The sequence below is a fragment of the Pristiophorus japonicus genome, chromosome 7 (genome assembly GCF_044704955.1).
Source record: "Pristiophorus japonicus isolate sPriJap1 chromosome 7, sPriJap1.hap1, whole genome shotgun sequence".
NCBI lineage: Eukaryota > Metazoa > Chordata > Chondrichthyes > Pristiophoridae > Pristiophorus > Pristiophorus japonicus.
This window is the reverse complement of record NC_091983.1, coordinates 124660253-124680213: the sequence shown is the minus strand read 5'-3', so window position 1 is coordinate 124680213 and position 19961 is coordinate 124660253.

Sequence of the window (19961 nt, the reverse complement as noted above, 5' to 3'; positions counted from 1 at the left end):
CGAGAGTAATGTAGCCAAGTTTGCTGATGATACAAAGATGGGTGGGAAAGCAAATTGTGAGGAGGACACAATAAATCTGCAAAGGGATATAGACAGGCTAAGTGAATGGGCAAACATTTGGCAGATGGAGTATAATGTGGGAAAATGTGAGGTTATCCACTTTGGCAGGAAAAATAAAAAAGCAAATTATTATTTAAATGGAGAAAAATTGCAAAGTGCTGCAGTACAGAGGGATCTGGGGGTCCTTGTGCATGAAACACAAGAAGTTAGTATGCAGATATAGCAAGTAATCAGGAAGGCAAATAGAATGTTGGTCTTTATTGCAAAGGGGGATAGTGTATAAAAGCAGAGAAGTCCTGCTACAACTGTACAGGGTATTGGTGAGGCCACTCCTAGAGTACTGCATACAGTTTTTGTCCCCTTATTAAGAAAGGATATACTTGCATTGGAGGCAGTTCAGAGAAGGTTCACTAGGTTGATTCCTGAGATGAAGGGGTTAACTTATGGAGAAAGGTTGAGTAGGTTGGGCTATACACATTGGAGTTTAGAAGAATGAGAGGTGATCTTATTGAAACATATAAGATACTGAGGGGGCTCGACAAGGTAGATGCAGAGAGGATGTTTCCCCTCATGGGGAATCTAGAACTAGGGGGCATAGTTTCAGAATAAGGGGTCGCCCATTTAAAACTGCGATGAGGAGGATTTTCTTCTCTCAGAGGGTTGTAAATCTGTGGAATTCTCCGCCCTAAAGAGATGTGAAGGCTGGATCATTGAATATATTTAAGGTGGAGATCGACTGATTTTTGAATGATAAGGGAGTGAATGATTATGGGGATCAGGCAGGGAAGTGGAGCTGAGCCCAAGACCAGATCAGCCATGATCTTATTGAATGGTGGCGCAGGCTTGAGGGGCCAAATGTCCTACTTCTATTTCTTATATTCTTATGTTCTTATGAAGGTGGTGTTGGACTTCATCATCGATGTCTGTCCTTGCTGATAGTAGGCTCCCAAAGTATGGGAAGTGGTCCACTTTGTCCAAGGTCTCGTCATGGATCTTGATAATCGGGGAGCAGTACTGTGTGGTGGGGGCAGGTTGGTAGAGAACCTTTGTCTTACTGATGTTTACTGTAAGGAACAGACTCTCTCTCGTATGCTTCAATGAAGGTGTCAACGGTGGTTTGGAGTTCGCCTTCGAGTGTACACAAACACAAGCGTCTTTTGCATATTGTAATTCAATGACAGATGTTGGAACAATCTTGGATCTGAATTGGAGGCGTTGGAGGTTGAACAATTTCCTGCTGTTAACTCCACTCTAGCGGGGAGCTTGTTAAAGGTGAGATGAAGCATTGCAGTGAGGAAGATTGAGAAGAGCGTTGGTGTGATGACACCTCCTTGCTTGACCCCGGTCTGCACTTGCATTGGCTTCGTGGTTGATCTGTGGGTAAGGCTTGTATGTCATTATGAAGCAGGCATAAATCGAATATGGCATACTCCCTTGTTTCTTTATTTAAAAATGGGGGAGAAGGAGATGTGGCTTTGGTGTCCAAGATAGACTGTGCTATGCAGATGAAAAGGCTTGAGTAATGAAATGTTCTCTGATATCCCTTTCAGCAGTCACTGAGAACTACTTTGAATGCAGTTATGGTGCCATCTAGTTCTTTCTGTATGGTGAATTTGTGCCGGGTTAATCAGGCTCCAACAATGTGTGACACATAACCTGGAGCATATTGCAGATCTACATTCTAATCTGCCTAGGCAGCAAAAGCATAACATTAAGATCCCGATGGTTCTCTCGATGACCAATCTTGTAGAGGCATGTGCCTCATTGTAGTGCTCGTCATTAGCCCTATATCACGTGTTTCAAGTACTTTTAGTTAGTTACTGCCTAAACCATGACCAGAGTTGCTTGTGGTGTGCAAATGGGGCGAAGATTAGATGCTAGAGTCTTCTTTTTCATTTTTGCTCCTGCATCACGCCCTGCACATGAAGCACAACGGGAAAGAACATCTCATCTTTGCAAGTGTTAATTTGGGGTACCAGCAGTTCTGCGGTCCATTACATTGTATATAAAACTTGAAAAATCTGATAAACATTCACAAACAGTAAACTGTACTTTATCTAAAGCATAACACAATGTGTCACTGATTTTGGCCAGATTGATTTTCATGCCTTTGACCTGCTGCTCGCAAATCTGCACCGCACTGGAGCTGGAAGGAAAGAGATGAATTGGTTCCATTTGCGGACTGTTATTAGAAGACAATGTTCTAGATAATTATACACTTTTGATAAAATGTAGATGTGAGTTTGAAAACTTGTGCAACAAATTACATGATAGAATCAACAGATGGTCAGTGTTTTAAAAGTGGTACTGCTTTAGTTGCTGGTAAAGTAAAAATGATGAAAGAAGCAAGCACCTTTGCCTGTTGTGGTGCTGAGAGTGCATTCTACATACTTGGGCGGTGTAACACCTAGGAGTTACATATCTGCAATACTTTTAGGTTTGTGCATACAGTGATACAGTAACACAATCAACACATGCATTGGCTCAAAATGACACCTTTCATTTTTCCATGCCGCCCATACATTCCATTTGTTTTATGACATGTGCATACCATATAATTACCAAGCGGGGCTGATATTTGTCAGTGAATGTTCAGTGTGTGCTGAACGAAACACGTTATAATGGTATAAGGCAGCTCATTACATCTACACACTCTGCAATCCTACTTTCTCCCCTCTTAATGATGTGTCACATAATTATATTTTGTTACATTACTTATTCTGAGGAACATTTATATTTCATAACGCTGTATAAAGAGACACACACACGATTTCACAGGCACACTGTGTTTATGTTGCAGGGTTTCTCCTCACTGAATCACAGTTTAGATTCCAATGATTTCCTTCCTGTGAATGACACACTTTCCAATTGCTGTAATCAAACAGAATTTCTTCATTTAGATTTTCCTACACAATGTAGACACTATTGCGCGCATGTCTAAGATTTGATGCAACACTGCTGTGTTATGTATATGGCCTGAGCAGAAATTGGCAAGAGGTTTTTCTGAAAGTTCAAGTGTTGTTCAGATCCAAAGCAAAAGAACAAGCTCTGGGACCGAAGATTTGAGCAGCAACAGTACGTTCCATCTAAATGTGAGATTTTCCTTGGGAATTGAGCGGAGATTGATTGGTAAATTATACAAAGTAAAAGATCGCTTTTTCTTTTACTTTGTAAATCAATATAAAACAGTAAATACAAAATTGATAAACTCAAAAAAGAGACGGCCAGCAGATTGATTATCCATAAACCAGAAAAGACTTGCTTATTCTGTCCCTTTGTCGGAAGCAGTACAATTCCCAATCAGTAATTGAGCTGTCATATAACAATACAACAATCTAACAGGTTAACGAGGAGGGATTGTTACAAATCGCAGATAGGTTCATTAAGATAGCTCCAAAAGTTTCCAGTTCATGGAAAATGGTGTCAGAGAGGTTTACTTAGGGAGGTAGCTATTATGTAGATACAATGGAGTAAAGCCATTTGACATTAAAAAGACACATTGGGCTGATTTGTTTGCCTGCACACATTATGGAGAGTATTGCAACTTTGTCAACAAGAAGGTATTCCATGAACTAAACTACAGAACCAGTGGGAAGCTGTTCAACCTTTGTCGTCTCCAGGCCAGGTCCAAGACCACCACAACCTCTGTCGTCGAGCTACAGTACGCGGACGATGCCTGCATCTGCGCACATACAGAGGCTGAACTCCAAGTCATAGTCAACTGAGGCGTACGAAAGCATGGGCCTTACGCTAAACACCCGTAAGGCAAAGGTCCTCCACCAGCCTCTCCACGCCGCTCAGCACTGCCCCCCAGTCATCAAGATCCATGGCGCGGCCCTGGACAACGTGAACCATTTCCCATACCTCGGGAGCCTCTTATCAATAAGAGCAGACATTGACGACGAGATCCAACACCGCCTCCAGTGCGCCAGTGCAGCCTTTGGCTGCCTGAGCAAAAGAGTGTTTGAAGACCAGGCATTCAAATCTGCCACCAAGCTCATGGTCTACAGGGCTGTAGTAATACCCGTCCTGGCTCAGAGACATGGACTGTGTACAGTAGACACCTCAAGTCACTGGAGAAATATCACCAACGATGTCTCCGCAAGATCCTACAAATCCCCTGGGAGGACAGATGTACCAACATTAGTGTCCTCGACCAGGTCAACATCCCCAGTATTGAAGCACTGATCACACTTGATCAGCTCTGCTGGGCAAGCCACATTGTTCGCATGCCAGACATGAGACTCCCAAAGCAAGCGCTCTACTCGGAACTTCTTCATGGCAAACGAGCCAAAGGTGGGCAGAGGAAATGTTACAAGGACACCCTCAAAGCCTTCCTGATAAAGTGCAACATCCCCACTGACACCTGGGAGTTCCTGGCCAAAGGACACCCTAAGTGGAGGAAGTGCATCCTGGAGGGTGCTGAGCACCTCGAGTCTCATCGCCGAAAGCATGCAGGAATCAAGCGCAGGCAGCGGAAAGAGTGTGCGGCAAATCTGTCCCACCCACCCCTTCCCTCAACGACTATCTGTCCCACCTGTGACAGGGACTGTGGCTCTTGTATTGGACTGTTCAGCCACCTAAGGACTCATTTTTAGAGTGGAAGCAAGTCTTCCTCGATTCCGAGGGACTGCCTATGATGATGATTTCATGCAACACAGAGAGTAAGCTGCTCCCTCCCTGATGTTTTCCTCTTGAGCTAAATTCTGTCAGCACACCATGATGTGGTTAACTTTATTTTTGTACCAATAATGTCACACCCATTTGATCAACCAGTGGTTACTGCTCTGCAAATTCCAGTTTTCCATATAACATTGATTTCCAGAAAAGGATGCAGAATCTACTCCTGCTGCAATCGATGGGGGTTGATGTTGGGGAGGAACTCCAAGAGGTGAAGAGCCAGCAAACCTCGCTCTTTGCCTCAGAATCCTCCATCTTCCGCTCCAGAGTCCGCTCCATGGAGCAGGATGAGAAGTGCTCGCGTTTCTTCTTCCAAAAGGTACACAGGGGGAGCTCTGTGATCAGCAGCCTAAAGGAAGAAGATGGTTCTGTGACATCCTTGCAACGATCAGCAAATCCTTTTATGAAGCCCACAGGCAGCGTGGCCTCCCAATCCTTCCTGTCGTTTATCTCGGAGGTTTTAGACAACAGTAAGCCGGTGAGTCTGGATCACTTGCTAACTCTGGACGAGCTGACAAAGGCCGTTCGGTCTGTAAGGGGGTGGGGGGGGGTGTTTGGGGTGTGTTGTGGTCTCTATGGATAGAGAATTGGCTGGCTATCAGAAAGCAGAGAGTTGGGATAAATGGGTCCTTTTCGGGTTGGAAATTGGTGGTTAGTGGTGTGCCACAGGGAGCGGTGCTGGGACCACAACTGTTTACAATATACATAAATGACCTGGAAGAGGGGACAGAGTGTAGTGTAACAACATTTGCAGATGACACAAAGATTAGTGGGAAAGCGTGTTGTTTAGAGGACACAGAGAGGCTGCAAAGAGATTTAGATAGGTTAAGCGAATGGGCTAAGGTTTGGCAGATGGAATACAATGTCGGAAAATGTGAGGTCATCCACCTTGGAAAGAAAAACAGTAAAAGGGAATATTATTTGAATGGGGAGAAATTACAACATGCTGCGGTGCAGAGAGACCTGGGGGTCCTGGTGCATGAATCCCAAAAAGTTAGTTTGCAGGTGCAGCAGGTAATCAGGAAGGCGAATGGAATGTTGGTCTTCATTGCGAGAGGGATGGAGTACAAAAGCAGGGAGGTCCTGCTGCAACTGTACAGAGTATTGGTGAGGCCGCACCTGGAGTACTGCGTGCAGTTTTGGTCACCTTACTTAAGAAAGGATATATTAGCTTTGGAGGGGGTACAGAGATGATTCACTAGGCTGATTCCAGAGATGAGGGGGTTACCTTATGATGATAGATTGAGTAGACTGGGTCTTTATTCGTTGGAGTTCAGAAGGATGAGGGGTGATCTTATGGAAACATTTAAAATAATGAAAGGGATAGACAAGATAGAGGCAGAGAGGTTGTTTCCACTGGTCGAGGAGACTAGAACTAGGGGGCACAGCCTCAAAATACGAGGGAGTCAATTTAAAACCGAGTTGAGAAGGAATTTCTTCTCCCAGAGGGTTGTGAATCTGTGGAATTCTCTGTCCAAGAAAGCAGTTGAGGCTAGCTCATTGAATGTATTCAAGTCACAGATAGATAGATTTTTAACTAATAAGAGAATTAAGGGTTATGGGGAGCGGGCGGGTAAGTGGAGCTGAGTCCACGGCCAGATCAGCCATGATCTTGTTGAGTGGCGGAGCAGGCTCGAAGGTCTAGATGGCCTACTCCTGTTCCTAATTCTTATGTTCTTATGTTCTTATGTATGAGGGGGTCAGGTTCCCTTCTGACCAACTTGAGCGGTTTTGAATCGCTCCCCGTCCCTTGCATTCTGTATTCTGGATTTATTTGGGGGGGGTGACAAAAGTGCAGAGGACACAGGTTTGATGCAAAGAACTTTGGTTTTATTACAGTCAAAGTAATACAGGCTTATTGCTCGAGTAAGAAAGTACTCAGCCAAACTTACAATCACTCTAATAAAGAGCAAGACAAGGAAAGGTACAAGGTCAAACTTATAATCACTCTAATAAAGTACCATACACTACACATTCAAAGGGGGTTGCAGTAAAATTATACCTCCCACCTCCCAATACCTAATTCTAGCTAGGTTAGACTCCAGGGCAGGGACTTATGCTTACCAATCCTTTTCATAGTTAATGGTAAATGGTGATGTTCTTCCTTCTTTCAGGACTTCAAGACTTCGAGGCTGGAGATGTTCGTTTTACAACTGTCACTTTGGTTTCTCTCCTTGTCTTGATGAGGTAATAGCGACCACCTATCTCCCCTACTTCTATCTCCTCTCTTCTCGTCTCTCTAACCTCTTTTGAAAACAGTGGCCAGTTATACGATTTCAGTGTTCTAATCTTGCCACCAAATCTCTTCACAATCCTTTGTATAATTTTGGCGGGCTTGGTTCTTCTTTGTAATATTTTGTCGGGCTCGTTAAAGTTGATATGTCTTGGGTGAGTTGATGTTCGAAAAACTGTCTCCTGATGGAAAAATTCGTTTGGTAATTGCAATGTCCTTTTGTGCTTAGTCTTTCACATACAGGCTGGATTGGGCCTCCTTGTGATGTATATGCTGAAAATGGTTTGTCCAGACCCATGTTGATGGGAAGCTATCTCTGGGTGATACTGTGATGGTAATGTCTCTTGTGGAGGAAGATTTCCAAATACTCATTCTTCCAGACAGGTTACCTCAGTCCTCACAACCAGACAGTCCCAATAATCAAGTGGGCTTCTTTTGTTCCCTAGGTCCGCCCACAGGCTTGAATTTGTCTTGTAAAAGTTCATAACTCTATTAAAGTTCATAGTTTCTTCCAAAAGCACTTTAGAGTTCCAAACATTTCTGTAGATAGTCCCAAATTAAATTTCCTTTCGAATGAGCCCAAACACGGGGGTTCTGGTGAATTTTGCTCACTGCAGTCCACCCTGTTGACACTCTACATTCCTTGAGTGTCAATCAAGGTAAGCAAAATTCCTGCTCCCGAGATTCAACCTTCACTGCATTTATACTAGCTAAACATTACCCTGCATCCCCCGTTGAAATGAAATGCAATATATAGGTGAATACAGTCATTACCATTTGGTTATAGCATAGAGACGGTATGATGTCCTTCTTTTACTCGGCCTTCACAGTAAAATGACAGTATACAGTCATACACAACTTTAAACAAAGTAAAAATGAAAACACATCGTAACACATTCTCAAATAGCATAAAGGTCCATAGTTAAACACGTTTTAAGTTCAGTAAAATAAAGGTACTTAGTCAAAACATTTAAGTAACACTCTTACAACACTCGCGATGTTACGGTTTACAGCAGGTAAAATCAAACACAAATTAAACATAGAAACATAGAAACATAGAAAATAGGTGCAGGAGCAGGCCATTCAGCCCTTCTAGCCTGCACCGCCATTCAATGAGTTCATGGCTGAACATGAAACTTCAGTACCCCCTTCCTGCTTTCTCGCCATAACCCTTGATCCCCCGAGTAGTAAGGACTTCATCTAACTCCCTTTTGAATATATTTAGTGAATTGGCCTCAACTACTTTCTGTGGTAGAGAATTCCACAGGTTCACCACTCTCTGGGTGAAGAAGTTTCTCCTCATCTCGGTCCTAAATGGCTTACCCCTTATCCTCAGACTGTGACCCCTGGTTCTGGACTTCCCCAACATTGGTAACATTCTTCCTGCATCTAACCTGTCTAAACCCGTCAGAATTTTAAACGTTTCTATGAGGTCCCCTCTCATTCTTCTGAACTCCAGTGAATACAAGCCCAGTTGATCCAGTCTTTCTTGATAGGTCAGTCCCGCCATCCCGGGAATCAGTCTGGTGAATCTTCGCTGCACTCCCTCAATAGCAAGAATGTCCTTCCTCAAGTTAGGAGACCAAAACTGTACACAATACTCCAGGTGTGGCCTCACCAAGGCCCTGTACAACTGTAGCAACACCTCCCTGCCCCTGTATTCAAATCCCCTCGCTATGAAGGCCAACATGCCATTTGCTTTCTTAACCGCCTGCTGTACCTGCATGTTAACCTTCAATGACTGATGTACCATGACACCCAGGTCTCGTTGCACCATCCCTTTTCCTAATCTGTCACCATTCAGATAATAGTCTGTCTCTCTGTTTTTACCACCAAAGTGGATAACCTCACATTTATCCACATTATACTTCATCTGCCATGCATTTGCCCACTCACCTAACCTATCCAAGTCACTCTGCAGCCTAATAGCATCCTCCTCGCAGATCACACTGCCACCCAACTTAGTGTCATCCGCAAATTTGGAGATACTGCATTTAATCCCCTCGTCTAAATCATTAATGTACAATGTAAACAGCTGGGGCCCCAGCACAGAACCTTGCGGCACCCCACTAGTCACTGCCTGCCATTCTGAAAAGTACCCGTTTACTCCTACTCTTTGCTTCCTGTCTGACAACCAGTTCTCAATCCACGTCAGCACACTACCCCCAATCCCATGTGCTTTAACTTTGCACATTAATCTCTTGTGTGGGACCTTGTCGAAAGCCTTCTGAAAGTCCAAATATACCACATCAACTGGTTCTCCTTTGTCCACTTTACTGGAAACATCCTCAAAAAATTCCAGAAGATTTGTCAAGCATGATTTCCCTTTCACAAATCCATGCTGACTTGGACCTATCATGTCACCATTTTCCAGATGCACTGCTATGACATCCTTAATAATTGATTCCATCATTTTACCCACTACTGAGGTCAGGCTGACCGGTCTATAATTCCCTGTTTTCTCTCTCCCTCCTTTTTTAAAAAGTGGGGTTACATTGGCTACCCTCCACTCGATAGGAACTGATCCAGAGTCAATGGAATGTTGGAAAATGACTGTCAATGCATCCGCTATTTCCAAGGCCACCTCCTTAAGTACTCTGGGATGCAGTCCATCAGGCCCTGGGGATTTATCGGCCTTCAATCCCATCAATTTCCCCAACACAATTTCCCGACTAATAAAGATTTCCTTCAGTTCCCCCTCCTTACTAGACCCTCTGACCCCTTTTATATCCGGAAGGTTGTTTGTATCCTCCTTAGTGAATACCGAACCAAAGTACTTGTTCAATTGGTCTGCCATTTCTTTATTCCCCGTTATGACTTCCCCTGATTCTGACTGCAGGGGACCTACGTTTGTCTTTACTAACCTTTTTCTCTTTACATACCTATAGAAACTTTTGCAATCCACCTTAATGTTCCCTGCAAGCTTCTTCTCGTACTCCATTTTCCCTGCCCTAATCAAACCCTTTGTCCTCCTTTGCTGAGTTCTAAATTTCTCCCAGTCCCCAGGTTCGCTGCTATTTCTGGCCAATTTGTATGCCACTTCCTTGGCTTTAATACTATCCCTGATTTCCCTAGATAGCCACGGTTGAGCCACCTTCCCTTTTTTATTTTTACGCCAGACAGGAATGTACAATTGTTGTAATTCATCCATGCGGTCTCTAAATGTCTGCCATTGCCCATCCACAGTCAACCCCCTAAGTATCATTCGCCAATCTATCCTAGCCAATTCACGCCTCATACCTTCAAAGTTACCCTTCTTTAAGTTCTGGACCATGGTCTCTGAATTTACTGTTTCATTCTCCATCCTAATGCAGAATTCCACCATATTATGGTCACTCTTCCCCAAGGGGCCTCGCACAATGAGATTGCTAATTAATCCTCTCTCATTACACAACACCCAGTCTAAGATGGCCTCCCCCCTAGTTGGTTCCTCAACATATTGGTCTAGAAAACCATCCCTTATGCACTCCAGGAAATCCTCCTCCACTGTATTGCTTCCAGTTTGGTTAACCCAATCTATGTGCATATTAAAGTCACCCATTATAACTGCTAACACCTTTATTGCATGCACCCCTAATTTCCTGTTTGATGCCCTCCCCAACATCCCTATTACTGTTTGGAGGTCTGTACACAACTCCTACTAACGTTTTTTTCCCTTTGGTGTTCTGCAGCTCTACCCATTTCGATTCCACATCATCCAAGCTAATGTCTTTCCTACCTATTGCATTAATCTCCTCTTTAACCAACAATGCTACCCCACCTCCTTTTCCTTTTATTCTATCCTTCCTGAATGTTGAATACCCCTGAATGTTGAGTTCCCAGCCCTGATCATCCTGGAGCCACGTCTCCGTAATCCCAATCACATCATATTTATTAACATCTATTTGCACAATTAATTCATCCACCTTATTGCGGATACTCCTTGCATTAAGACACCAAGCCTTCAGGCTTATTTTTTTAACACCCTTTGTCCTTTTAGAATTTTGCTGTACAGTGGCCCTTTTTGTTCTTTGCCTTGGGTTTCTCCGCCCTCCACTTTTCCTCATCTCCTTTCTGTCTTTTGCTTTTGCCTCCTTTTTGTTTCCCTCTGTCTCCCTGCATTGGTTCCCATCCCCCTGCCATATTAGTTTAAATCCTCCCCAACAGCACTAGCAAACACTCCCCCTAGGACATTGGTTCCGGTCCTGCCCAGGTGCAGACCGTCCGGTTTGTACTGGTCCCACCTCCCCCAGAACCGGTCCCAATGCCCAGGAATTTGAATCCCTCCCTGCTGCACCACTGCTCAAGCCACGTATTCATCTGCGCTATCCTGCGATTCCTACTCTGACTAACATGGTAGTTATGGTGTCACCCTTCCCTGCGCGATTCTCACGTTCGGCCAAGGAGCATGTAGCAGCCTTTGGTGCCTGATCTGATGGCCTCTGCGTTTCACTCGGCAAGTGAGACACCATAAGTAAAGTATAATCGCGAGTTGACAAATAACTAAAGTGTGGGAAGCGATTCGGATCCAGACTGGGACCTCCATATTTCTGAAAAGGGCCCACCAAGGCGGAATGGTGATCTCAAGAATCTTTTTCCCTCTCAATTGTTTTCTGTTCTAGAGTATAGAAATGTTTTTGTGAGATAATTACAGCTTTTACCAGAGCGGTAAGATGTTCGGGTTGAGGGGAAATGCATAGCTAAAATGTACAACATAATCCTGCAGGTTTGTAATGTTTTCCTTCACAGTGAGGTGAACAGTGGAGGGTTCAGGAATGGGGACAATCCGTTTCTGGGCCACTTGAACTGATGCCTCAGGAATGAAGCAAAAACTGCTGTCACTTACCGGACACTGGAAGTGTCCATGTTGGTAGTGGGGCGCACTGGTGGTGATACAATATGTCCCACCCTCTATGTATGCGACCTGTGGAGGGACATGTTCTTGTGCCATTACTTCCATGGTACAGTTAATAGGCTGTGCACCAGCAGCTTTAAACCCACACTGTGACTTTGAATGGGCACTCAAGTACTGGGGACACAGTATTACGTGTGCACCCCGGCTCCGGCACCCGGAGAGATCAGTACCCGTTGCAGCGTGCTCCCACTTTATGACATAGGGTGGGACTGCTGCAAAACGAATGTGTGCACCTCCCTGAATAACTCCAATGTTCTCCACCTGGTATACCGGTGTGGGTCGGGCTGTCCCACCCATGACCGGCATCCTTAATACTATTCCCATAATAGTGTGGTTAGATTTCCCAGTCTACTGGGACAGGGTAGGCTTCAGAGGCTAGGCGGAGCTGGCACAGGCTTAGTGAATTGCTGTACGAGTGGAGGTCTGCGAGGTGCTTATTCCTGATCCGAGAGGGGACTACACCTTGTTTTAAATCCTCCAGGTTGTCGCCCAACAACCATGTCCCATACAATACGCACACCTCGTTCTGTGCAACCTGGTCAGAAGCGTTTCTATCCTCCCGAATAAGTGCATTCACTGTCTGTGCATCTTTTTCCAGCTCCGCCACTATTTCTTTTAAATGGACAGTCATAGCCTGGTCCTCGTGTAGTTCTGATCCTACTACGGATTTTTCTCAATTGTGTCTTTCAACTGCTTATCTGTGTTTGCAGCTCTGTCATCTAGGCTATTTATTGCAGAGGATGCTGTATTGTAGGTAGTGAAAACATCGTTTATGATTCCCCTTCTCGGTCTCCCTGAGCTCATGGTGTCCCTAGAATTTAGGGTGTATAGGTCTGCTTTGTCTACATTTCCAAAGTCTAACTCATAAAATTTCTTGAACATGTCTCTAAGTAGGGCCTGGTATAGCAGCTCTGTATCCTTCGGACGCCATGCAGGTAGGTGTACCTCGGTAAGGTTTAAAATTACTGAAGCGACTGCATAATGTACCACCTGATACAACACCTTTTCGGTCGGTACCAATACTAATCCGTTCCCAGGTCCCTTGGTGGTGGTAGGACACCTTTCTATTACTGTGCGTATTGACGGGGTTGTAGGCAGGGGTTTTTTAATGTGTGCTCTTAGTTCGGTGGCGTTAATTGGGAGTGGGGAGTGTGGGACCGCGCACCCGTGTAGGCTAGAATCCCAACCCATCCCTTCCCCTTCATCTTTTATAAATTCCTTGTTCGGATTCCCACCATTTGTCCCAACACATTGTCCCTCCTCCCCGTGTTCCCGTGATGGTGCAGTACGTATCATTACCGAGTCTTTTCCAGTCCGATTCTTGGTCCCATGCGTCCTTGCTGAGTTTTCTGAGCCACCACCATCTTCCCAGGGGAATGTTCCCTTTGTAAGTCAAACATACATGCTTTCCCTCTGTAACACTGACTCGGGCAGCGATGATCCGCATCTGGGGGCATGGAAGTGAGGCCTCCCAGTAGGTAAAACCTTCCTGGCTGGAGTAGCAGGTAGAATTAGATCCCAGCCACCCTGGCCAGCTTCCCTCGTGGGTGTAAACGGTGAGTCCTTCCACGTCTCGGGGGCTATCCCCGGCGGTTACGATCGGTGTTCTCCCTCCTGAACACCCGTAAATGAGGGATTCTTCCACGTCTCCTCGGTCGCTGCTGCTCATTCCTATCAGGGCGAGCAGGAACAGGATCCTTTCCATACTGTTCTTTTATCTGTAGGGGCACATGAAACAGATTGTCTAGCCCTGAGAAAGCTCTCTGGCTTGACAAAGGTGACCGAGTTCCAAGTTGGGCTCATATTCTTTAATTGACTGGCTGTCTTATTCAGTTCCTTGTGGACTGATGTCTGCTTTTAACTTTATCTCACAGTCGTTTTGCTTATTATCTTACCGGTGCTTCCTTAATAGCCATACCAGTAGATTCTCCTTACTCCCGGGGATTACCCAGCCTGTGCTTCTTTTAACAGCTGCACAGGTAGATTTTTTTCCTTACCCCAGTTAACTAATACATATATACTTATCATTACACAGATAAATCTTACACTATTCTAAACTTATTCACTAAACATACTTAAATTCATATTGCTAAACATCCTTAAATTCACATCACTATATATGTACATCTGCCACCCGTCTCCAGGTGACCAGGTTAATTCCTGCCTTCTCTTTTTCTTCTTCTCCCGCTGGGTGTCCAGCGAGGTAGGTGATAGATCGGTCTGCACCGTCTAACCCTAAGTACCCTGACCGGATGTGAGTTTGAGTCCCACACTATCGGGGGAACGTCCCCTCCGGTGCTGCAGCACACCGCTCCTTTGGGGGTGGCTGCCTGGTCGAGGGCTACGGGCTGGGGACTCTCACTTGGTGGCTGTTCCACCGCTATCTCTTCTGGGGGTCCCTTGTGGCCCGAGGCTACTGGCTGGATGTCCCTGCTCGCAGGCTGGTCTCTGACCTTAGGTGCCCTTTTGTGGCTGGTCCCTCTCCCGGGGCTGAACCATTCAAATTGGAGCGCTGGTGACCATGGTGTCTTTGGCCGTGGTGTGCGGGGAGTCCTGCTTAAGGCTTCGGCTGCTGGAGGTGCGTCCGAGTACCAAATGATTGGGGGGACAGCTCCTCCAGTAACACAGTCCACCACCCCTCTAGGTGCAGTCTGTGGGTCTGCCACGTCCCCTGTGGGATTTCCACAGTCGGGGGTCGTTGGCTGGGGGTCCCTGTCTTTAGTGCGGGTTACAGTTTTTGGCTATCCCTTATGTTTAGCTGCTGCCCTGGGTTGAAAAGTTTGCACTGATTTATGTGGAACCACTTTGTTCGGCGGGGCAGTTTTATGGCATAGACCATGGGGCTTGCCTTGTCGACAATGTGGTGCGGTTCCATGTACAATGCCTCAAAGACCCTTACTCTAGCGTAGTTTCTCACCATAACGGTCCCCTATCTCCCACTCGCGGTGCTTGCGGGGTTCTAGCAGCAGTCGGTTACTCCGATGCTGTTTTCCCATGTTGTTAGCAGCCTGCCAGTGAATCTGTTTAAGGTGTTCAAACAGATTCCTGACAAAACTGTCCCGGTTCGCTTCCTTAAGCTGACCTTCCGTGAGTCCTGGGGCTAACACATGGGTGGGGGTTCGCATGGCTCTGCCGGTCATGAGCTCGTACGGGAGGTACCCCGTGCTCTTTGACTGGCTGGCCCGGATCCCCATGAGGACTAGTGGTAGGACCTCTACTCACCCTTTGGGTGAGTCCCCTGTCTCTTCGCGCAGCCTTTCTTTGATGGTGCGGTTTAAACGCTCCACAAGCCCGGATGACTGCGGGTTGTGGGCGACATGCCAATTCCCTTTGATGCCGAATACCTTAAGGGTCTCCTGCATCTCCTGCCCAGTGAAGTGACTCCCTTGGTCGGACTCCATGTATTGTGGTAGTCCCCATCGAGAGAACACTTCTCTGACCAGGATCCTAGCTGTTCCCAGGGCAGTGGCTGTTCGGCATGGGAAGGCTTCCACCCATTTGGTGAATACATCCATGAATACTAGGCAGTACTTGTAACCTCCCTGGGCAGTGGGTAGGGGCCCGATGTAATCGATTTGGATTGACTGCCAGGGTCCCTCTACCCTCCTGATATGTCCCATTGACCCCATTCTTTTCTGGGGGTCGGGGTTGTTGGTCGCGCACACCAGACAGCTAGCACAGAACTCGCGGACATCTTCCCTGAGTCCCGGCCACCACCCTGCCTGTTTCACTCGTTGCCAAATGGTCTCAGGTCCGGGGTGTCCTGCTCCTGGACCCTCATGGGCCAGCTGGAGGAATTCTCTCCGGTTCTGTTGCGGTACTACCCATTGCTCCCTCCTGAACAGCATGCCTTCTTTAATGGCAATCGCTGCGGTGCCGTATGGGCCGTCTATCCTTTCCCCTTTCGCTAGCATGTTCAGGACAGTTTTGAGGACGGGGTCTTGGGTCTGGACCGTTTTTAGGTCCGGGGGCAAAGCTATCCCTGCCTTCCCTGCCGTTCCCATCCTGCCCCTGACTGCTGCTATGGGTCCTGGGTTGTATGGGTCCCAGAGCTTGCCAGTGTGGGCCCCCCTGCTTGGCTAACATGTCAGCCTGCTGGTTTCCCTCGCTACGGGCTTCTGTGGTGGAATGTGCCTTCACCTTATGTATGTAGATATCCCTTCCTCCCCTACGGCTTTCATGATCTTTTCCAGTAGGGGCTTAATTGCCAGGGGTCTTCGTCTGCGGATGTGTATCCGCGGCGGAACCAAATAGCCAGGTACTCCGTACACGAATAGCATGTGAACACACTGTCCGAGCAAATCGTGTATGGGGTGGGGAATTCTTCGGGGTGTGTGACTACATACACCACCACAGACAGTTCAGCGTGCTGGGCGCTCATAGTACTGGGGAGTTTAATCGCCAGGGCAATGCCTGCCTCGGGGTTATAAACTCCGCAGCCTGTGAGTCGTTCACCCGCAGATACTGTGCTTGAACCGTCCACATAGATCTCTTGGCCTGTGGGGTGTAACCCAGCCCGAAAGCGTATGTTAATTTCCCATACCCCTTCTATGGAACACCGGTGAGCTGTCCCTGGATAAATCATGTTGGCTGCGAGTCTAGGCTCGCAGAGACCCTTTACCCTTAGGTCCAGTTGAGAGAGGAGCAGGGTCCAGTGAGCAATGCGGGCACTGCTCACTGTCCCGTCCTTGATTCTCCCATCCAGGAGCATTTGGGTGGGTGTATGGTGGGTAAGGAGTGTGATAGGGACCCCCCTGTGAAGATCAGTGATCTTTTCACAGCCCAGTGAGTGGCTAGGAGGTGCCGCTCACAGTTGGAGTATCCCTTCTCCACGTCCGTGAGTATCCTGGAGGAGTAGATCACTGGTCTCAGCCGGCCATGCCACTCTTGAAGCAGTACTGCGCTCAGGCTGTCCCCACTGGCTACTACCTCCAGGAAAAACTCTTTGTCCCCATCTATGGCCCCTAGAGCTGGCGCGGTCTGCAGGTCTTTCTTGAGTTGGATAAATGCTGCCTCCCAAGCTTTGTCCCATTCCCACTCCACTTCCTTGTGTAGGAATCGGAGCAGAGGGGCTGCTGTGGCTGCATAATCTTCAATGAAGTCTCTGCAGTATCCGGTTAGCCCTGGAAAAGATCTTACTCCTGTTACTGTGTTGGGGGCGGGTAACTTCTGCACTGCTCCCTTTCTAGCTTTGTCAATAGCTCTTTACGGTTGAGTACTTGATAGTCCACAGTGGCTCTCCAGGAGTTGTCTGGTTTCTTAACCGGCCACAATGGAGAGTTCACATTGGTAGCTATTGGTCTCAATACCCCCTGGTTAACCAGCGAACCCAAGGCTGTTTCCATGTCTGCCTCTGCCTCCCTGGGGAAGTTGTACTGTTTCTGTGGTCGGGTCATGGGGTCCCCATCTATGCTAACCTCGACCCCATTTATTCTCCCACAGTCGTGTTTGTGAGTGGCAAAAGCTGCAAGGTTTTTCCTCACATATTCTTGATATTCTGCAGGGGTGTTATTGACCAGTGATTCAAGGTCGTAACCCTCCTTTGGTTTCATGGTGCACACCGTCCCTTTTCCCTGTTTTCCCGGGATAACCATCACCTCACTCTCCTGTCCCGTACAGACTGACCCCCAAAGACAATGGTTTCTTAAATCCACTAGGATTCCGTGGCCTAGGATGAAGTCAGCCCCCAGGACCCCTCTCCCTTCCTGCTCCCACTTCATCAGGACACAAGTCCACTTAGTGTGGAGTGTACCTAAATGAATGGAGAGCGGAACGGAGAATGAGTCAGTCTGTTCAGTGCCTGTGAAACCCACCAAGCTGTAGGGGACCCCGTTAGACAGAAGTGAGGCGGCAGGGTTAGCTGCATAGACAAGGGTGTTTGAGGCACCGGTGTCCAGCAGGTAAGTCCCTTTCACCTTTTCCACTTCCATCTGTACGGTCGGTCTCCCCCACTCATAATATTCGAGGGAACACAGGTGGACAGGCCATGCCTGTCCTAGTCACGGTTTTGGTTGGGAGGGGGCAGATGGGATCTCGGTACTGGTGGCAGTGGCTACCTTCCCAGGGCCATCCAACATGGCTCGGAGCGCAGTTAAAAAGATCTCAAATGAGTGGGGAGGGACTGGCTTATCTGTCTCGGTCTTTTGGGCAGGGGCTGGAGAATTCTTTCTTGCGCTATTCTTCTAAGGATTTTTACAATCCCTTCTCCAGTGCCCACTCTTCCCGCACCCGAAGCAGATACGTTTTGTATCGGAGGAGTTGCCCCCCTCGTGGCACCATTCCCTCTTGTGGTGTATGTAGCACTCAAATCACTGACTCCACACGGTCTGGTGTTGTAGTAACTGCTGTGACCTTAGTCCTTTATTGTGTAACTCCAGAGTGCCTCTCAGGTGTGGTGGACAGCCTTTTATACTCTATCTTGCAGGTACTTTCTGGTCTCCTACCACAGCGCCCTCTGTGGTGCACCATTGTAACTATACATTTAATGTATCTGGATAATACATAACATCTCACACCCTCCACTCCCCCTCCCACCAGTTCCAACAGCCATTGCCAGTAACCTCGGCCTTGTTCATCCTGGTTGATTTGTGAGTGTGAGTCCATGATCATCCACTTCCCTCTTTCCCCCCATGTAGAGATTATGCTTGCGGTCCGGTGCAAGCATGTGGTATTAGCAGTCCTTACATGAGTGATGAAGTCACGAGTATAACCTCCAACAGAAAGCAGGTATACATGGACAGTACATTTGTGTAGTACATATATTGTATGGTACAGATGTTATGTCAAAAGGTTGCAGGTACATTGAACAGTTATTTAATCCCAGCTCCACTGGGTGAGGTACGGTGGCGGTATACAGCCCCTTTTTGCTTGAGGTAATGGGCTGCGCTGAGACAGGGTATCCCAACAAGTGCATTGCCTTTGTTCTCAGTAGTCACCTTGGCGGCTCATCTGCAGCCGCTGAACCATTGCATGAATCACGTAAAATCGAAAATTGCCTTGGTCCATTAGGGATGTTAGTCACGGGACCCCTTAACCCGTTTACTTGTACCTCATGGTATTAACTCTTTTCGTAAATCATTCATATCCATCATTTTAAACACAGTACCTATATAACATCAAAATATTAACTCTTATCCTAAATCATGTCATCTACAAATCACATTACTCAATTAGACTCGCTCTTGCCTTACAAAAGTCTCTTTGTGGGGACCGCCAACGGTGTAAGGCCCTTTTAAGGCTCCCGGGTGCATTTCCCTTTTAAGACGCCATCTTGTGGTTCCAACGAGGCTTCCACTGGGTGCTGCCATTTTAGTTGCTCTGCTTGCCTTTGTCCTGCTGAACTCTGCTGCTCTTGAGCTCGCTGGCATGGCGTTTTAGGAAGAACTAGAAGGGGTAAAGAAGGAAGAAAGAAGAAAAACGGCCAAGAACGATTGAATCTTGAATATTGGCAGAAATGGTTCTGTGGATTCGATGAGTCATAGTCCCTGTGGCTTCCGTAACTGCCGTAACTGCTGCCTAATCCGCCGCTCTGGCTCTTGTGCCCACCCGAGTAGCTGTCGCTTTCTCCCTGGTCATACCTGCCACCGCTGTAGCCTCCGCCGCTGTTGCAGCCTCCTCTCCTGCCGTTCCGGCCGCCGCCGTCCCGGCCTCCACTGTAGCCGCGACCGCCACCCGACTTTCTCTCCACGTGGGCCTCCCAATTTGTTGTCCGTCGATGGATTTCCTGATCAACGCCTGCTCTTCCAGGGTCTGCTCGTCTGTGGAGGCTGAGGCTGCAGGATTGCTTGAGGTCAGGAATTTTGGGCTGCTGTCGTCTGTGTGGGGAACTGCTTCTTTCTCTTCCAGCTCGGTCGGCGCTGCTCTTTGGGAACCCGGGGAACAGCGGTCTGTGGAGGAATGAAGTCTTCCCAGCTCCCACGGACCTTCCCCATCCACCTCCTGACGAGAAGCGTCGGCCCATCACCTGCAATGACCCACAAAGGTAAACCGTGCGTCTCGCCCCCGTGAGATACCTGCACATCCGCTCTGCCAAGAACAGGTATCAGTTCCCTGGTGTAGGTGTGCAGCTTCACCGTGATCGGGACCAGCTTGGGT